The following is a 15,589-nucleotide window of genomic DNA, read 5'->3' on the forward strand; positions in this document are numbered from 1 at the left end:
CTGGTCAAAGTGGTCCCTGGTCAAAGTGATGCCTGGTCAAAGTGGTCCCTGGTCAAAGTGGTGCCTGGTCAAAGTGGTTCCTGGTTTAAAAAAAAGGTTAGGAACCAGTGGTGTAGGCTCATATCATGCAGGTAAACTGTATTATGGTGGAGCTTTTGTTATCTGAATTAATTTTTGGAGAAAGCATCGTATGTGAACATGTCTAATGACTCTTAATGGTCTCAAGAATATTTGTGACTTCTGGTGCACAAAATATTCTTGAGAGCAACCCCTTCAGCATCTTGTGAAATATATTCTATATATATTTCACAAGCATTGCCGCTTTGAACATTAATGTTATTCCTCTCTAGATTTGACTTCCCAGCCCTGACTTATTCCATTTATGATGTGTGTTTTTAAATCTAAGACAAGAAATGTATTGGGGGGAACTGAGGGATAGTGAGTGAGGAAGAAGGAGGTGAGTCCCACACACTAGGAGGAGAATGGAAACACACCAGCCTTTTGAAATCTGAGCAGAAATCTCTGCGTAGCCCGGTTGCAGCTACCCCAAGTTCAGCTTTGCCTGATAGACAACGATGGGAGCTGGGAAGGAGAGGAAAGATGATGACACGTCCGCTGAAGATTTTCTTCTGTTCGCTCAGCCAAAGACAAATGAACATGTGAATAAAGGGAACTTGTCTAGTTCAAATGAAGACTCTATTAATGGAGCCTTTTATTCTTGGTGGAGTTTTTTTCCCTAGAAAAAAAATACTAGACAATGTTAGATTCTTGTGGATTCAGCTGTATTTTCTGGTCACTTTTATCTCTTTGTGTGCCTGTGCGCTTCTAATTATATACAAGAGTGAGTGATCTCCCCTGTAATTAATAAGGAGACTTACGTTTCTCTTGATCCATTTATACGGGATTTTCCTTTCGCTGTGCTTTCTTCTTCACGGCATCATGCTTATTTAATCTTGCTATAGGTATTTCTTTACATCTCCCCCACTTCTCCTGCCCCCATACATTTCAGTTTAAGGACAATAAGGGTTCAACTCTACTCTTTTTGGAAAAAGTCTCTCTTGATCTATTTTTCTATTAGCCCAGTCTATAACAAAAGTTTTTTATCTTGAAGTTTGCTTCTCTTTTCAGATTTACACTGCCCTAAATCCCAGGATCTCATCCCAGATATGGAGCCCTTGGTGGCACAATGCGTTAAACCCTTGTGCCAGAAGGACTGCTGACCGAAAGGTTGGCGGTTCGAATCTGGGGAGTGGGGTGAGCTCCCATCTGTCAGCTCCAGCTTCATAGAATCATAGAATCAAAGAGTTGGAAGAGACCTCAAGGGCCATCCAGTCCAACCCCCTGCCAAGAAGCAGGAATATTGCATTCAAATCACCCCTGACAAATGGCCATCCAGCCTCTGCTTAAAAGCTTCCAAAGAAGGAGCCTCCACCACACTCCGGGGCAGAGAGTTCCACTGCTGAACGGCTCTCACAGTCAGGAAGTTCTTCCTAATGTTCAGATGGAATCTCCTCTCTTGTAGTTTGAAGCCATTGTTCCGCGTCCTAGTCTCCAAGGAAGCAGAAAACAAGCTTGCTCCCTCCTCCCTGTGGCTTCCTCTCACATATTTATACATGGCTATCATATCTCCTCTCAGCCTTCTCTTCTTCAGGCTGGGGACATGAGAGCAGCCTTCCACAGGATGGTAAAACATCCAGGTGCCCTCTGGGTAACATTCTTGCAGATGGCAAATTCTCTCACACCAGAAGCAACTTGCAGTTTCTCACGTTGCTCTTGACACGAAAAAACCTCTGTTCTTATGCCTGTAACACTGTCCATAAATATAATCACTGAAGCTTTCTCATTTTTGCAAGTCATAATGTTCTTAAACGTATAGGTGAAAGTGCTGCAAAAATAACAAAAACTACTTTAATCAGTAAGTTGATATGGAATGGATTAGGAGTGGGAACATGCTTAGTAGACTTGTGTGTGGAATTAGTTTCTTCCATTTGCTTTGGTACCTTTGGGAGCTCGTAAAGGTGAATCCCTCCCCGTACAAAAGCCCACCTGACACAAAAGCGATGTCAGCTCCTCCTCTGCTTTTTGGCATATTTTTTATTAATCCCCTAGCAAACAAAAAGAAAACCCTCATTCCCTGAAAACTACTACCCTTCCAGGAGGTCATTGCCCTTCCTTACCTGGAAGTGGGAAGCCTCCTTTAAATGCCTTGGAAAGAGTGTGTGTGGCACGCAGGCTCGGGAGAGAAAGCACACGCCTGCCTGCAGCTAAGCGCCTCTCCTCTAAAGTAGAAACCGGTAAGAAGCCTCCTTAAAACACACCTGCCTGCAGCTAAGCACTTGTCCTCTAGAGTAGAAACAGTTAAGAAGCCTCCTTAAAACACATCTACCTGCAGCTAAGCGCTTGTCCTCTAGAGCAGAAACAGGTAAGAAGCCTCCTTAAAACACACCTACCTGCAGCTAAGCGCTTGTCCTCTAGAGTAGAAACAGGTAAGAAGCTTCCTTAAAGCACACACCTGCCTGCAGCTGAGCGCCTCTCCTCTAGAGTAGAAACAGGTAAGAAGCCTCCTTAAAACACACACCTGCCTGCAGCTGAGCACCTCTCCTCTAGAGTAGAAACAGGTAAGAAGCCTCCTTAATGCACACTCCTGCCTGCGACTGAGCACCGCTCTTCTAGAGTAGAAACAGGTAAGAAGCCTCCTTAAAGCACACTCCTGCCTGCAGCTGAGCACCTCTCCTCTAGAGTAGAAACAAGTAAGAAGCCTCCTTAAAACACACACCTGCCTTCACCCGAGCGCCTCTCTTCTAGAGTAGAAACAGGTAAGAAGCCCCCTTAAAGCGCACACCCGCCTGCAGCCGACCACCTCTCCTCTAGAATAGAAACAGGTAAGAAGCCTCCTTAAAGCAAACACCTGCCTGCAGCTGAGTGCCTCTCCCCTAGAGTAGAAACAAGTAAGGAGCCTCCTTAAAGCACACTCCTGCCTGCGACCGAGCGCCTCTCCACTAGAGTAGAAACAGGTAAGAAGCCCCCTTAAAGCGCACACCCGCCTGCAGCTGAGTGCCTCTCCTCTAGAGAAGAAACAGGTAAGAAGCCCCCTTAAAGTGCACACCTGCCTGCAGCTGAGCATCTCTCCTCTAGAGTAGAAACAGGTAAGAAGCCCCCTTAAAGCGCACACCCGCCTGAGGCTGAGTGCCTCTCCTCTAGAGAAGAAACAGGTAAGAAGCCCCCTTAAAGTGCACACCTGCCTGCAGCTGAGCATCTCTCCTCTAGAGTAGAAACAGGTAAGAAGCCTCCTTAAAGCACACTTCTGCCTGCTGCCGAGTGCCTCTTCTCTAGAGAAGAAACAGGTAAGAAGCCTCCTTAAAACACACCTCCTGCAGCTGAGCATCTCTCCTCTAGAGCAGTAACAGCTTAAATGCCTATAATGACAAAAAGGGGAGCCTGGAACCCCCCACCCCCATCCCATAATGGGCTGATAGAAAACAGATCTTTAAGCACCCAGAGCAAAAACAGATATCTGCCCTCCTGATTTTGGGAAGCTCCCAAAAAAGTGGACAACACATCCAATAGTTCAATGAAATATTAAAGCATGGTAAATTTACAGCTCTTTCTAACACATGCTCAACAAGGCTAAACTCCATAAACTGACCTAATTTAACGGTCATGTGCTGTCCTGGTCCTTAGAGGGTCAAGAGCAATGCTGGGAGAAGTGGAAACTATAAACAGTTATAAAAGCGAATAAGCATTGGGCTTGTAGTAAAGTTAAAGGTTTTCCCCTGACATTAAGAGAGATTCTCCATTTCTAAGCCGAAGAGCCGTCATTGTCCATAGACACCTCCAAGGTCATGTGGCCAGCATGACTGCATGGAGCGCCATTACCATGACTGCATTAGGCTTGCACAATCTGGGTAAACCTTGACCCATTTTGTGTCCCAGCTTTTGGTGGGACCCCTGATTTACTTTTTTGGGAGCTTCCCAAAATCAGGAGGGCAATCAGGGGTCCCACCAAAAGCTGGGACACAAAATGGGTCAAGGTTTACCCAGATTGTGCAAGCCTAATGCAGTCATGGTAATGGCGCTCCATGCAGTCATGCTGGCCACATGACCTTGGAGGTGTCTATGGACAATGACGGCTCTTCGGCTTAGAAATGGAGAATCTCTCTTAATGTCAGGGGAAAACCTTTAACTTTACTACAAGCCCAATGCTTATTCGCTTTTATAACTGTTTATAGTTTCCACTTCTCCCAGCATTGCTCTTGACCCTCTAAGGACCAGGACAGCACATGACCGTTAAATTAGGTCAGTTTATGGAGTTTAGCCTTGTTGAGCATGTGTTAGAAAGAGCTGTAAATTTACCATGCTTTAATATTTCATTGAACTATTGGATGTGTTGTCCAGAAGGTTACTTACACAGACACGCAACCCACGAAAACTAGATCTATGCAAGGCCCTTCAAAAGTAGAGGAACTAGGTCATCTTTCTCAGCTGAAGTGGCAGAAGTATCTGAGAGATGGGCCACTTAAGGTTGCTCACGAGAAGATATTCTTCTACGCAAAAGTGAATGTGTGCAGGAGTTTGAGTCCCAACTTTTCTCTCTTCCCATTTCCCCTTTTTTGGTCTTTGATTACTTCCAAAGCAGTTGGCACTCAATTTAGCAGCTGAGAAAGAAGAGGAGAGAATGGAACCTGGAGTTTCCCAGTAAACCTAAGCAGAAGCAAACTGCTATAGCTAACCTTTCTCTTCTTTAATAACTTTTCCCGATCTTGACCTTACTTAGGTGATCCCTCGTTGGCCGCGTAGGATAGTCTTCTGGGATCAGTGTACTGGCGGTGGGTCCATAGGTGACTGTAGAGCCCTATTCTTGTTCTACATGGTCTTTCGCAGTGAGGGCATTGGTTTCCAGGTGGAAGGCGGTCCTGGTCGGGGTTGGCTTGATGCGCCTTCCTCTTGGCACATTTCTCTCTTTTGCCCTCCATTCATGCCTCTTCAAATTCTGCAGCACTGCTGGTCACAGCTGATCTCCAGCTGGAGCGCTCAAGGGCCAGTACTTCCCAGTTCTCAGTGTCTATGCCGGAGTTTTTAAGGTTGGCTTTAAGCCCATCTTCAAATCTCTTTTCCTGCCCACCAACATTCCGTTTTCCATTCTTGAGTTTGGAATAGAGCAACTGCTTTGGGAGGTAGTGGTCGGAATCCGGACAACATGGCTGGTCCAGTGGAGTTGATGGCAGAGGACCGTTGCTTCTATGCTGGTGGTCTTTGCTTCTTCCAGCACGCTGACATCTGTCCACTTTTCTACCCAAGGGATTTGCAGGATTTTCCGGAGGCAGCACTGATGGAATCGTTCTAGGAATTGCATGTGACGTCTGTAGATAGTCCATGTTTCGCAGGCGTAGAGCAGGGTTGGGAGGACAATAGCTTTATAAACAAGCACCTTGGTATCCCTACAGATGTCCCAGTCCTCAAACACTCTTTGCTTCATTTGGAAAAAAAGCTGCACTCACAGAGTTCAGGCGGTGTTGTATTTCAGTGTCATTGTTGACTTTTGTGGAGAGGTGGCTGCCAAGGTATCGGAAATGTTCAACATCGGTCACATGTGTGCCAATTTTGTGCCCCTTCTATACTGCCATATAAAATCCAGATTATCTGCTTTGAAATGAATTATATGGCAGTGTAGATGCATAAAATCCAGTTCAATGTGGGTTATCTGATTTGATAATATGGATTATAGGAGTCTCCGATGGCACAGTGGGTCAAACCCTTGTGTCAACAAGACTGAAGTCCGACAGATCGGAGGTTCGAATCCAAGGAGAGAGTGGATGAGCTCCTTCTGTCAGCTCCAGCTCTCATGCGGCGACATGAGAGAAGCCTCCCACAAGGATGGGATAACATCAAAACATCCAGGCATCACCTGGGTACCATCCTAGCAGATGGGTAATTCTCTCACACCAGAAGCGACTTGCAGTTTTTTAAGTTGCTCCTGACATGAAAAAAACAAAAAGCATTATATGTCAGTGTACAAGGGGCATGGGAAAAGTCATATGCTTCCCAGCAATGCCAGTATGGATCACTAGTTACAACACTTTGATTTTTGCCATAACCTTTCATTTTGCAGTTTGATAAAATGCCAATGGAATTACAAGGAGCAAGTTTCAGGTTGGGGACTACAGCGTGTGTGTGTTTGATCATGGCTTTGCATGGATTTTCATATCCAACCCTTCTATCGCCCTCCTTTATGCAAAGTCAGTGATCTGAGCCCAAGCGTTCCTGTGCCAGACAACTTGTTTGATTACGGTTTTAGCATTCAGGTTGTGACAATGAGCCTTTGAGTTGAAAATCCCATTAAGAAGAATGGAGGATGTTCATACCCCAAGGCTACCGATTCAACCAAGGCAGCAGCCTGTTGCATTTCTCCTTTTTAAAAAACATAATGAAAGTTATATTTTGGGTGCACCAAGAGACCTAGGAGTTTCGGCGTTTGTTTTCACTTCCCCTGCCTGCCCCTGAGGAGGAACGTTTTATGTTTTCAGAGAACACAGCGAAGTTTGCACAAAGGACCCCAGATTGGCAGTGCGGTGAATTTGAAGAGCTGCCAGTGAGTATTTTTGAATAGGGAGAGATCAAAAATGAAGCTTTCGCCACCTGGGTTCAATTCCTAGCATGGGTCAAATCTGCAGGTGTTGGTTCACTCCAGCTTTCCAAGCTGTCCTCGCTCCCCGAGGGTCACTTTCCGCCCACATCCTGTAAAGAGAGAGGGAAGAAGGAAACATAACGCTGGCTACACAACCCCTTCTAACCCTCGCAATAGGTATTACATTTTGGGCTTTCCCCTTTTCATCTCCATCTCCATTCTGCTCTTTAAAGAAAATAGAAAGAAAAAATATGAAGAATCACATCCTATTTCTCCTCCACTTCGTTGCACTTCATTTTTCCCATTGCAGCCTTCCTTTGAAATCTGACAAATTCTCACTATTTCTTGTTCGACTAGATTGGGGCACCTACTTATTTATTTACTAGCTGTCTCCTGCCACATGTTGCTTTGGCACAGTCTGTGTGTTTGTGCTTTGTGTGTGTGTGTGTATTTGTGTATATGTGTGTTTGCATGCATATATATATATATATATATATATATATATATATATATAGTTCTGTGCATGCGTTGTAATGTATTGTGCCGTCGCGCTTGGGGGATATTAGTCTCAATGAAGAAGGGATGGATGTGGCACCTTTCCCCCAAGGGATTGCTTCTTGCCCTCCTATAGGAGACTGGAACTCCCAAAAACCCAAAACGCTGTAAATAGCTCAAAATAAGTTTTATTTATCACAAAGTCATTTCTTCAAAGCATTGAGCTGGAAAACTTTAGAGGGGTGAAGGAAAACATACGTTACAGTCTCAATTAGTCCTGGGTCCAAGGGGTTTGAAGCTGAGAAGCCTCGCCAAGTTTCCTCTTTCCTCAATGGCTGTGAATGCCGGAGCAAACCACAACCCCAGTTCAGATGGTCTATGTCTTGAAGATTCAGGATCTTCCTTTGGTGCCAAAAGAACCGGCTTGAAGGCGCTGGGTCTCCTCAATAATTGTCCAGGACGATCTGGACATAAAGCATGAGTCCCAGGGGTAAAAAACCTCAGAACTGGTGCTAAGAGGTAACTTAAATCAGGGTCCTTTAGAATCAAGTCTCTTACTCACGTCCATCTGGCAGGACCTCTGAAGGCAGAATGAAGAGAAAAAGGAAGTTCTCCCCTCTTGCAGGAAGAGGTGGAGCCAAACAGTACTGATTGACAGCTACAAGCAACCAATCCATACAGCTATACATAAGCAGTGTAAAAAGGGGCAGGATTAAGCATGATACAACAGTTTAAGTCTTACAACTAACAGTTCTATACATAGGTGACGCCACTCGCGCCGTCACATGTATTGTTTTATTTTTTGGCTTTTTAAATCTCTTCTGCCATGTTTTTCAGTGTTTTTATGAGTGATGGTCACTTGTTGGCCTGATAGGTATATTGTGTCCAAATTTGGTGTCTATTTGCCCAGTGGTTTTTGAGTCATGTCAATACCACAAACGAACACTACATTTTTATTTATATAAACTAGCCATCCCCTGCCATGAGTTGCTGTGGCCCACATGGGTGTTCTGTATGGGAGGTTTGGCCCAATTCTATCGTTGGTGGGGTTCAGGATGCTCTCTGATTGTAGGTGAACTAGAAATTCCAGCAACTACAACTCCCAAATGTCAAGATTCTATTTTCCCCAAACTCCACCAGTGTTCACATTTGGGCATATGGAGTATTCATGTAGAGTTTGGTCCAGATCCATCATTGTTTGTGTCCACAGTGATCTCTGGGTGTAGGTGAACTACAACTCCAAAACCAAAGGACACTGCCCACCAAACCTTTCCAGTATTTTCTGTTGGTCATGAGAGAACTGTGTTCCGAGTTTGTTTCAATCCCATCGTTGGTGGAGTTCAGAATATTCTTAGATTGTAGGTGAACTATCAGTCCCAGCAACTGCAACTCCCAAATGACAAAATCAATTTTTTTTAGTGGTTGCTCAGTCAACATCCTGAATGCTTGGTCCCAGAGCCAAGACTTGAGGTTTTTTTCCTGAAGGAGAGGAGAGATGGAATCGCCCTGATTTTACTGGGGGGCGGATTCCACAGACAGGTGGCCACCACTGAGAAGGCCCTGTCTCTCATCTCCACCAGTAACATAGTAGGTGGGCTGTGGTTTGCTCTTCTCCACACTTGCATATTGTGGAGAAGGTTGGCTCTGCATCTTGTGGTGCTAGAGCACAGTCTGTTCAGCGCCTTCCAAGTCATCCAGTTTTCTGTGTGCCCAGGAGAGAGTCTCTCATTTGGTATCAGCCATGGATGGAGGTACCGAGTTTTAGCCTGCCACTTTTGGACTCTCGCTTGCTGAGGTGTTCCAGCGAGTGTCTCTGTAGATTTTAGAAAACTGTTTCTTGATTTAAGTTGGCGTGCTGGTTGATATCCGAACAGGGGATGGGCCGGAGATGTCACTGCCTTGGACTTTTCACCATTGGTTGCTACTTCCCGGTGGATGTCAGGTGGTGCAGTACTGCCTAAACAGTGTGATTTCTCCAGTGGTGTAGGGCGTAGACACCCTGTGATAATGGCGACATGTCTCATTAAAAGCCACATCCACTGTTTTAGCGTGGTGAGTTGTGGTCCACACTGGGCATGCATACTCAGCAGCAGAGTAGCAAAGTGCAAGGGCAGATGTCTTCACTGTGTCTGGTTGTGATCCCTAGGTTGTGCCAGTCAGATTTTGTATGATATTGTTTCTAGTGCCCACTTTTTGCTTGATATTCAGGCAGTGCTTCTTTTAGGTCAGAAAACGGTGCAGGGTGACTCCCGGGTATTTGGGTTTGCTTCAATGCTGCAGTGGGATTCCTTCCCAGGTCATCCTCGGAGCTCGAGATGCTATGGCTTTTATTGATAGCACACCACTGTAGTTCTTTGAGCATTTTGACTCTTGCCACAACCCCATCCAAACATTATCTCAAACTGGAGAAAAATTCAGGCTTTACCATTGGTTTTGTTTTCTGTCCTGCTAGGTCTTGTGTTTTATAAAGGTTGCTTTCCCAAGCCTGGTCAAACTCCAGCCATTTCAGGAAATGCAATTTCTACCCATTTGTCCCTGACAAAGGAGTCTTTTCAGAATTGTGTTGGCTTCTTTTTTTGTTCAGAGCCCTGGTAAACACAATTAGCCTCATTAACCCTGGTCTCTGTTTCACAACAGAAAATTAGCCTACAATCACCGAGTGGCTGGGAAAGGCTCCTGCAATTAGTCCTCGGCAGTCTGCAATGAGAAATCCATTTAGTGGTTGCATTCTGCTAGATATTAGCAAGCATATGACTCCAATCAAGGGCTAAATTGAAGGAAGGAGACACTCAACAACCCAAAACAAAGGACCTGCCTACTAGTATAAATCTCTTCGGATAAACTCTTGACCCAGACCAACATTGAGAGCTTGTGTGAAGAACATTTCAAAGCTGGAAACCAGGACATGTGTGGCCAAGCAACAGTCAAGATGACAAGTAAGGAGAGTCTGCTGCCATTTGCTTTTGCCTGTGTCTATTGGGAGGGGTCAGATTCCACTTCATCTTTTTTCTCCTTTGCTGAGTCAATTGAATACTTTTAAATTTTGGACTTGCTTTGCAGCTGTTGGAATAACCTAACCTGGGATTAAAGGGAAAATAAACTGCCGCTCCATGCAGTCATGCCGGCCAGATGACCTTGGAGGTGTCTATGCACAACACCAGCTCTTTGGCTTAGAAATGGAGATGAGCACCAATCTCCAGAGTTGGACACGACTGGACTTAATGTCAAGGGAACACATTTACCTTAACATAGACAGGTAGACCTTACAACAGGTATGGGGAAACCCAGGCCTAGGGGCCGGAGGTGGCCCCTTGGGCTCTTTTCTCAGGCCCTCCTTTCTCACCTTTATAACCTTCTTTCCTTCTTTCCTCCCTCCTTCCTTCATTTCTCTTTTTCATTCTTTTCCTCTTTCTTCCCCCTTCCTTCCTTCCTTCCTTCCTTCCTTCCTTCCTTCCCTTCTATCCTTTTATCCTTCCCTCTTTTCTCCCTCCTTCCCTCTCTCCCTCTTTCTCCTTCCTTCCCTTTTGTCTTTTCTTCCTGCTCTCTTTCCTCCCTCCCTTCCCTCCCTCCCTTTTTCTCCCTCTCACCATTCCCTTCCACACTTTCATCCCTTTCTTTCTTTCTTTCTTTCTTTCTTTCTTTCTTTCTTTCCTCCCTTCTGCCTCCTTCCACCCTTTCATCCTTCTTTCTCTCTTTCCTACCTCCTTCCTTCTCTCCCCCTTTTCATTCCTTTCCTCTTTCTCCCCCATTCCTTCTTTCCCTTTCATCCTTCCTTCCCTCTTTCCTTCCTCCTTCCCTCTCTCCCTCTTTCTCCTTCCTTCCCTTTTGTCTTTCTTTCCTTCTCTCTTTCCTCTCTTCCTCCCTCTTTCTCCCCCCCACCATTCCCTTCTACATTTTCACCTTTCCTTCTCTTTTTCCTTCCTCCTTCCCTTCTCTTCTTCCATCCTTCCCTTCCACCCTTTCATCCTTCCTTCCCTATTCCCTACCCCTCTTTCTCCTTCCATCCTTTCCTACCCCCATTTCACCCTTCCATCTCTTTCCTTCCTCCTTCCCTTCCTTCCATCACCGGGCTGTCAGTCCTCCTAGCAGGGAGTGCTAGCATGCGACCCCCAAGTTAGAAAGTTTGCCCATGCCTGCCTTACAAGAATCAAAATAAATGGGAAGGCTACACTAGGATGGCTGTAGGATATATGAGAGATTGTTAAAATTTCCATCCACTGGGAGAAGATCTGCCATGCTATTGACCCTCAACTGTGCTGATGTAAGAGTGATGCCGAACACGAATTTGGGAGTCTCAGAAGTCAAGGTGCTCCTTTGTGCCGGGGTCCAGAGTCAGTCCAGCTGTGAGGGATGTGCCTGGGTGGGCAACAAGGGTGCCTGTGAGAAATTTAAAGGGGGCTCTCCCAGGTCTGTCCCCGAGCCCCAGGTCCAGGTAGCGGCTTGTTTTTGTGCTAAAATTTAGTGGAACCTCAAGCCTGAGTCCCTTCATGAAAGTCGCCAAAATGGTGCCGAACATGAATTTGGGAGGCCCTGCCTAGGCAGAGATTGACCAAACCCAAAAAGAGGATCCGGGACACCTGGCGAGACAGCAAGCACCCAGAAAGATTTTCCCCTTAATTTTCCCAAATAAAGTCTCACCAATTTGAAGCAAAAGCCACCGAGGTTTTATTTCATTCCAGCTGGAACAGATGACGACTGCAGTTATCTGCCCAAAGAGCTGACATGCTGACTGGGCAGAAAATAACAATATTTATAGGGCTGCCAGATTCAAAAGTTCCCATACTCAGCCCCCTGTGCCGGCTTCGTTGTGATTGCCTGTGGTGTCAGCAAGCCAGCAGGAGATCCAATGAGAGACTGAGTCCTGCTTTGGCCGCTCAGCCAAAGAAGACAATAATGTTGGGGAAAATGGAAGAAAAAGGAAGAGGGGCTGACCAAGGGCAAGATGGATGGACTGGCTTGACCTTGAAGGAGCTGGGGGTGGTGATGGCTGACAGGGAGCTCTGGTGTGGCCTGGTCCATGAGGTCATGAAGATTCAGAAGCGACCGAATGAATGAAAAACAACAAATAGTCAGTGCCCAACAGACATCTCTATATAAAAAGTCAAGGTCTGTTTGTCTCCCTGTACCACAAAAGTTGTTGCGAGGTAAAGTGGCCCTTTGTGATGCCACTGGATTGGTCACTGCTAGGTGGATTGGTTGTTACTAGGTGAAGTGACTTTTTGTGATGCCACTGGAAGGAGTTGGACAACAGGGAAACAGTGAAAGAAAATGTCATGATTATGGGATCATTCCAGCCTGGTGTCCTTGGCAAAACTATGAATTCCCTGATTATGAGCTATCTTTTACAAAGTCCTGGGGGTGGTCACCTCTGATTACAACAGCAGTAAAATGGGTGTTTGGGTGGCAATATCTAACTAGCAAGGCAAACAAAGGGAAAACCAAACACCAGATACCAAAGAGCATTTTGCCCATCAATCGGCCATTTCATTTTAGGAAAGCCATATCTCACTTTTCTCTGATCTGCCCATCTGATGCGAAGTGAAACGCATTGGTTCCATCCCAGTGACTAAACTGCAAATGAGACTTTTCCTTGACTTAATAAGTCAAGGAAGGAAGTTCATTGGGTCCAATTCCTCTGTTTAATCCAAAGCACTAAAGTAAGTGACGACTAATTTTATTTATTAGATGCCTTGAGCACTTAGGATAGAAACAGAGCAGAGTTAGTGAAATGAATATTACATGCTCATTTCAGAGCAGAAAAACTCGCAAGACTCCATGGAGGAGCGAAGTGTCAAAATGCTGCCGTGCCCATCCATGCGGAAGGCACCCTGTGTGCAAAATGATAGTTCTACGAATGTCAACCAATCAAGTAGTCTAATTGGCAGAACTATTTAAGTGCCTCAACATGGAGATGGCTGATTTTTAACCGTTTGCTTACTGCCGCTGGTTTCTCTGCAGCAGTAAATATAAATAGTAGGGCCGTGCAAAACTTTGCATGTAACTCGTTTGTTGTATCGATCTCATGAGATTCGTGCATACGAAGCAATATTTAGAAATGTGAGGGGTGACACACAAAAAAGTAAAGATTCAAAACACTGACACATGACTTTCGGAGGAGTTATGTAAGTCTTATAAATTTATTTATTTATTTATTTACGATATTTATAGCCCGCGTTTCTCAGCCATACGGCGACTCAAGGCTGGTTACAGATTAGCACAATTCGATGTCAGGCATTCATAAAAGTGCCATTAAAAACAATCAACATTACAATATAAAACAGATATAAAAACCATTAAAGCATATAATCATCGGTGTTATCCTGTTAAAAACATTATCCAGTATCATTGTCTGGCCATTCCATGTTCATCATTCATAGTTCCATGTTATCTATTCTGCTGCATTCTCAAAAACTTGCTCAAAGAGCGAGGTCTTTACTTTTTTTGGAAAGTCAGGAGGGAGGGAGTCGATCTAATATCCCTGGGGAAGGGATTCCATAGCCGGGGGGGGGGGTGTTGGGGGGCACCACTGAGAAGGCCCTGTCCTTCGTCTTTGCCAATCGCACTTGTGAGGCAGGCGGGATTGAGAGCAGGGCCTCCCCAGACGATCTTAAGCTCCTAGATGGTTCATAGGAGGAGATGCATTCAGACAGATAAGCTGGGCCAGAATCTGTGGATATCATGGGATGTAAAAATAAGTAAATAAATGGATCCAAGAGCAAACTAATTCTCCCTAGAACTCAAAACTGAGGCTGTTATACTTTGGCGATAACATAAGAAGCAGTGGCTCAATAGAAAAGACAATAATGCTTGGTTAGGTAAGATCTAGTAGGAAAGAGGAAGACTGCAATCCAGATGGATTGACTTAGTGGTGGAAGCAACAGTTCTGAGTTGTTGTAGGTTTTTTTGGGCTATATGGCCATGTTCTAGAGGCATTCTCTCTTGCATCTATGTCAAGTATCCTCAGAGGTAGTGAGGTCTGTTGGAATTAGGAACATGGGTTTACATATCTGTGGAATGACCAGGGTGGGACAAAGAACTCTTGTCTGTTGGAGGTAGGTGTGAATGTTTCAACTGACCACCTTGATTAGCATTTGATGGCCTGGCAGTGCCTGGGGCAATCTTTTGTTGAGAGGTGACTAGATATCCCTGATTGTTTTCCTTCTGTTGTTTTGCTGTTGTAATTTTAGAGTTTTTTTTTAATACTGGTAGCCAGATTTTGTTCATTTTCATAGTTTCCTCTTTTCTGTTGAAATTGTCCATGTACTTGTGGATTTCAGTGGCTTCTCTGTGTAGTCTGCATGGTGGTTGTGAGCATACTCCAGCAATTCTGTGTTCTCAAATCATATGCTGTGTCCAGGTTGGTTCATCTGGTGCTTTGGTATGGCTGACTTCTCTGGTTGAAGGAGTCTGCAGTGCCTTTCATGTTCCTTGATTTGTGTTTGGGCAATGCTGCTGTATTTGGTGGTCCCTATGCAGACTTTTCCACAGCTGCATGGTATACGGTAGACTCCCGCAGGATCCATCTACCTACAACAACCAGAGGCGTCCCTAGGTAATTTTCAATGGTAAGCAAACAGTATTTTGGCGCCTCCCCCACCCAACCAATCACTGATATATATTTTCTGTTCGTTGTGGGAGTTCAGTGTGCCATATTTGGTTCAGTTCCATCATTGGTGGAGTTCAGAATGCTCTTTGATTGTAGGTGAACTATACATCCCAGTAACTACAACTCGCATATGTCAAAGTCTGTTTTCCCCCAAGAGTGCCTCAAGAGCGCCCCTGGGCAAAATCAACTATACTGCAAATGCTTACTTTGCGTAATGGGTTGAGCCGCCCCTGACAACAACCCAGTGATTCCGGCCATGAAAGCCTTCGACAACAGTACAGAGTTTGCAAGGACCATTGATGACACAGTGACTTAGAGGTCCTCTTTCATAAGATCATCATGAATGTGCAGGGAAAGGATTTGGCTCCTAAGACTTTATGCTGCTTAATTTTTTATTATTTCTGGAGCATTGTAGGTTCTTTGGGGCTGTTCCACATGGTAGCCTCTAGTTTAGAACAACAAGCCAGAACATAATCTAAACTCAGACTCAGGAAGAGAAGAACTGGATTAGAGGAATAGTATTCACAGTATTCCTCTAATCCTGTTCTTCTCTTCCCGAGTCTCTTGTCTTTTCCTACCTGGCAGAGAAAAGGTAGGCGCTCTGTTTTCTAAGCAATTCTAATCACTTTAAAAACAACTTGGCAAAAGTGTAAGAAAAACTGCAATTTTAATCAGATAGTCTGTGCAGTTCAGCTTCACAGAGGAAAGTTTAATAAACTGATAATAAAACTGCATAATTTCCAAAGCTCTGTTCTGGCACCTTGAGAACTCACTGAAGGAAAAAAAAGAACAGTTTTGTCCTTTCTTTGAAATGAAGGGCAGGGAATGTGGAGTCATGATAGGTGGCCTGCTGAACTGACTAT

The sequence above is a fragment of the Anolis sagrei genome, chromosome 9, assembly GCF_037176765.1.
Source record: "Anolis sagrei isolate rAnoSag1 chromosome 9, rAnoSag1.mat, whole genome shotgun sequence".
Classification (NCBI taxonomy): Eukaryota; Metazoa; Chordata; class Lepidosauria; order Squamata; family Dactyloidae; genus Anolis; species Anolis sagrei.